The following is a 6,000-nucleotide window of genomic DNA, read 5'->3' on the forward strand; positions in this document are numbered from 1 at the left end:
CCTGCCCAGCTCCCATCAACCTCATTATCCATCCTGGGCACACCCTCAGTCAACAGGAGCAGAAGTCTAGGACAGTGGCTTATTGGCTTATAGGACAGTGGCCTTGGCTGCTTTACTTGAAAGATAAATTTTGTAAAGCTGTACGCACCACCCCCCTTGTATATTTTTAAGTTGGCATCTAAAAACGTTCACCGTAGGTTCAAATAGTTGCAAAAGATGTAATTTCTGGCATAGTGATATTTTAAGACAGCCCAGTTCTAGCATTTATTTATTTATTTATTTATTTATTTATTTATTTATTTATTTATTTATGACGAAATCTTATGTAGCCCAGGCTAGCCTCAAATTTACTATGTAACCAAAAATAACCTTGAACTTTGAACCTCTTGTTTCTGCTTCTCCCAAGTGCTTGGTGGTAGACAGCCCCACACTAGGTTTTTATCCAGTGATGGGGATAAAATTCAGGACTTTATGTATGATAGGCAAGCCATGTACCAACTTAGCTACATCTCCAGACTCAGTCACAACACTCTTTAAAATGATCCCAAATCCTCTAAAGATCACAGCAAATAGATGCTGGCTTTGTAATGCAGATTCAAAAGCTTACTAGGTTCCCAGTGCCTGGTAAATAGAAGTACTATTTTTCAGCTTAGAGAGGTATAGAGGTCTCTAGAAAGAGTTGGGAAGAGACAAAATGCTATCAGTGACTCTTAGGAGGGATTGTAGCCAGTGATGCTGTTATCTCACCCTTCGTGCCCTTAGCCCATGGCTGTGTCCTCTCTGCCATTTCCGGGCTATACCCACTGCTTCCTTGCCAGACAGCTTGTGCCTGTACATAGGAGACTGTGCACTTAGCCACAGCATCAAAACTGTGGGAACTGATTCCTACAGGTCGTCCCTCAGCCGAGCCAGACAAGAGGACATCGCTAAAAGGCCCTGGTCTCCTCTCCCTCTGGGCAAGACAATGGCAAAGCCTGAGGGAAAAGAAGCCTTCTTGATAGCTCCCCTCTCCTCACCCCCTGAAGGACCGAGTCCTGGTAGCCCACCGTGGTGGTATGACACAGGTCTTTGCTCCGTTTCTGTCCCCCGTGTTCTGCCTGCATGCCTCATTCATGCTGCCCCTCTTTATACCTCTTCTTTTGATGCTTAATTTTGATTGACAACTTGACAGTACCTAGGAGACACACCTCTCAGCATATCTGAGAGAGTTTTCAGATTGGATTAACTGAGGTGAGGAGACTAATCTAGCAGTGGGTGACACTTATTCTAAGGGCTAAGACCCAGAACTGATAGTAGCTCTGGGGTTATGCAGGTTCAGCTCTGAACACTCGCCTGGAGGTGAACATCTGGAACTCTGGCTCCTGGAGACCCAGTGCCTCTTCTTACTTCCATGGGCATGCGCACATGTGTTGCAGAAACATACTCAGGAACAAACATATACACATAGATTTTTTTTTTCAATAAAGGAAAAGAATGAGCAAGGGGACTGGGGAGCCGGTTCAATGGGTAGGAGTGCTTGCTCTGTAAGCATAAAGGCTGGAGTTCAAATTCCCAGAGACTCAAAAACAAAAGCTGGACATGGCCTCGTGTGTCTATAACCCCCCAGGATTGGCAGGTGGAGACAGGCAGATCCTCAAAACTCGAAGACTAGCCAGCCCTACTGAAATGGTGAACTTCCAGTTCAAGGAGAGACTCTGTCTTGGGGAAATAAGGTAGAAAGAAACAGAGGAAGACACCGTGCATGTGTGCATGGATGCACATACTCTTATACATGCATAACTCACATCCCCCCAGAGAGAGAAAGAGAGACAGAGACAGAGAGAGACAGAGAGAGACTGATCTTGAGTATTCTGCATATATCTAAAAAATCTGGGCCGGGCGTGGTGACGCACACCTTTAATCCCAGCACTTGGGAGGCAGAGGCAGGCGGATTTCTGAGTTTGAGGCCAGACTGGTCTGCAAAGTGAGTTCCAGGACAGCCAGGGCTATAAAGAGAAACCCTGTCTCCAAAAAAAAAAAAAAAAAATCTGTTCGGAGTGGACGGACCTTCTGTCATTCTCAAGAACGTCTGAACTACCAAAACCTGCAAAGAGCTTCCAGTGGTAGTGGGGACATCCAGCTCTCAGGGGTTCACAAAGAGCTTTTCGTGTTAAAGGAGCCACAGGGGATGACTTGGGGGTCTGCAACTTCAGACTGAAGTAAGGACACTTCTGCATTTTCACCAGTTGAGATCACCTAAAAGAAAGAAATGTGCTATTAATTCTGTTCATAGAATATTGTATTTTATTTTAAAGAGGGTCCTTGCCCAAAGTGACCTAGAACTCACCTCCACTCTCTACCCTCAGCCCCCTGAGTGCTGGGACCACATGTGTGTGTCACAAGGTTTAACAAAAACAAAACAAAACAAACTAACAAAAAAAAACTTTAAATTTATTTTTTATTTACATAAAGTGACATCATTCCCCCCATCTCCTCCCTTCAACCCCTCCCAGCTCCTCCCCTCAAATTCATGGCTTCTTTTTCTTTAATTATTGTTACAAATACACATTTAAGCACAGCCTGATGAGTCGGCTTGGTGTGGTTTGCGTGTGTTTTAAGGCTGACTGATTGATATTAGACACTCGGTTAGGAAGCTCGGCCCTGGGGGAGACTAATTCTCCCTCCTCTACATCATCAATCTCCTGTCACTGGTTATCTAGGGGTAGGACTCCATGAGATTTCCTCCCTCTACACGGCCTGTTAACTGGTGGTGTTATTGTGCTGGTCTTGGTTAGGCAGCCATGTTGTTGAGATTTCATGGGTGTGGCTTTCCTATCCTATGCAGGAGTTAAAAACTCCCACAGCCATCTTTCTGGACCTCTGGTTCTTCTAATCTTTCTCCTTTCAGCCTAGGAGTTTTGTTGTAGATGTGATTTTAAAACAAACAACAATGTTCTCGTTTGGTTTTGAGGCTCTGGCAAGAGATGGTCACTTTCTCTTCATGAGCCATCAGTTAAGTCCATATCCCACTCATTCCGTTTTGTGGACTCTCACAAGCCCATAGAGTCGCTACGAGTGCTGGCCAGCTTAACTCAACACAAACTAGGGTCATTTGGGAAGAGGGAAACTCAACTGAGAAAATGCTTCCATGACATTGGCATGTAGGCATTTCTGTGAATCACTTTTCTTAATTAAAGATCGGCATGAGAGAGTCCAACCCATTGTGAGTGGTACTATGCCCCTGAGCAGGTGGTCCTGGGTTGCATAATAAAAGCAGGCTGAGCAAGCCATGAGATCCTAGCTCTCCTCCATGGCCCCTGTTTCAGGTCTTTCCTCCAGGTTCCTGCCTTGAGTCCCTGCCCTGACTTCCCTCAGCGATGGAGCGTGGCCTGAGAAGTGTAAGATGAAGTAAATTCTTTCCTTCCCAGGTTGCTTTTGTTTATCTCAGCAATAGAAACACCAAGACACTACAAATCCATCTTAATTGCCCAAGGGTCAACTACTGGACAGTCTGGGGCGGCTCTCAGAGCCCAGTGGCTATTCGAATAGGCAAGTGATAAGACTTCTCGTCTTGTCTCAGCCACTGCCTCCCACCAGACCACTGGCCCTGTGCTTAGCCAGGGTGTGATGCTTGAGTAGCCTTGCATGGAGCTGTGGCTCCCAGACACTGTGAGGGGATGCAACTTCTTCCTGTTCTCTTGGTCTGCATCTGACATGGTCACTGAGTGGCCACATCGTGTCTCACCGGAGCACCATGTTTAAGATGTGGGGTAAGCATGCTTCCCTGGCTTTTCCTTTTTAAAAAATATTTGGTTGGTTTTCCTCCACAAAGTGGTTTAGGAAGGACTTTTCTTGACCGGCTCAAGGCTACTTTTAAGGATATGTATGTGGGTCCTCTATTTAAGGCCAATAAAAGATACAGAGGAGATGGCTCAGCTGTTAAGAGTGCTTGCTGCTTTTTCAGAGGACTGGAGTTCCATTCCTAGCACTCACGTGGGAATCCAACTGCCTGCTCTAAGGGATCTGACGCCATCCTTTGGCCTTCATGGGTATCTACATGAATGTAGACCATTTGTGCATGTGTACATACACACACACACACACACACACACACACACACACACACACACAGAAATAAATAAATAAATAATATAATAAAATAAAATAATAAAATAAATCTTTAAGGCCAACAGAAGCAAGTCCTGAGAGGCCTGTGGGTCTGTCCGCATACTGGGTGCCTGCCCAAGCAATGAATGAGGTACTGCAAGGGTCCTGGTTGTGCAACTGTCTATAAGGCAGCCTCCAGGATGGGACATGACTTCTGAATGGAAGAAACAGTTCCCCTTCACAGGCTCCAGGGGCTTCCCCGATGTTCTCTGTTCCTCCATGGCCTTCCCACCTCCTAAGGCACTATGAACGCTGAACTGGGCCCACAGCTTGGAGTTCCCATTTCAGTCAGGAACCTGTCCACTTTCCAGCATGAGCCGCATCCAGGGAGAGCAGAGAGCTTCCCGCAACGGCCCAACCCCACTCTGCTCCTCGCACACTCAGGGTCTTGAGTGTCTTTCCTGGACTGGTGTCTCCCAAGTTTTCAACATCCTCTTAAGCAAGAACTGCAATGGATTCCCAGGGCAGAAGAATCTAGGAAATGTGTGAACCAAAGTTCCACCAGATGCAGGGGGTCCCCATGAAGGGAAAAGAGTAGAATTTAAAAAAAAAATTTGAGGGGCTGGAGAGATGGCTCAGAGGTTAAGAACACTAGCTGCTCCTCCAGAGGATCCTGGTTCAATCCCCAGCACCCACAACTGTCTATAACTCCAGTTCCAGTGAGTCTGACACCCTCACACGATATACATGCAGGAAAAAATACCAATGCTTAAAAAATTTTTTTAAATCATTAAAAATAGTTTTTAAAATAAAATAGTAATAGTTTTTTGAGATACACTTCCTAGCCCAGAGAGGCCTTGAACTCACTCCCCAGCCAAGACTGGCCTCTAACTCTTGGATCTAATTCCTGTCTTTGTTTCCAGAGTGTGGGGATTTTTCCCGTGTCTTGCCATATTGGGCCTTTTGCCCTTCCCGTCCTTTTCCTTGGATGCTGGTGTGTAGAGTCTGATGCTGTGTGAGGTTTGAAGGTTGCAGTACTGATGCTCCCTGTTGCAGTCCTGGGCCTCTGCTTCTAGACAAACTGCTTGTCCTTTCTGGGTGGCCACTCCAGTAACATCTAAGGAAAGCTGCCTCCACATGCCTTTTTTTTAAATATTTTTTTTATTACGTATTTTCCTCAATTACATTTCCAATGCTATCCCAAAAGTCCCCCATACCCTCCCCCCCACTTCCCTACACACCCATTCCCACTTTTTGGCCCTGGCATTCCCCTGTACTGGGGCATATAAAGTTTGCATGACCAATGGGCCTCTCTTTCCAGTGATGGCCGACTAGGCCATCTTTTGATACATATGCAGCTAGAGTCAAGAGCTCCGGGGCACTGGTTAGTTCATATTGTTGTTCCACCTACAGGGTTGCAGATCCCTTAAGCTCCTTGGGTACTTTCTCTAGCTCCTCCATTGGGGGCCCTGTGATCGATCCAATAGCTGACTGTGAGCATCCACTTCTGTGTTTGCTAGGCCCTGGCATAGTCTCACAAGAGACAGCTAAATCTGGGTCCTTTCAGCAAAATCTTGCTAGTGTATGCAATGGTGTCAGCGTTTGGAAGCTGATTATGGGGTGGATCCCTGGATATGGCAGTCTCTAGATGGTCCATCCTTTCGTCACAGCTCCAAACTTTGTCTCTGTAACTCCTTCCATGGGTGTTTTGTTCCCAATTCTAAGAAGGGGCACAATGTCCACACTTTGGTCTTCATTCTTCTTGAGTTTCATGCGTTTAGCAAATTGTATCTTATATCTTGGGTATCCTAAGTTTTGGGCTAATATCCACTTATCAGTGAGTACATATTGTGTGAGTTCCTTTGTGATTGTGTTACCTCACTCAGGATGATGCCCTCCAGGTCCATCCATTTG

This window comes from Mus musculus, chromosome 9 (assembly GCF_000001635.26).
Source record: "Mus musculus strain C57BL/6J chromosome 9, GRCm38.p6 C57BL/6J".
NCBI lineage: Eukaryota > Metazoa > Chordata > Mammalia > Rodentia > Muridae > Mus > Mus musculus.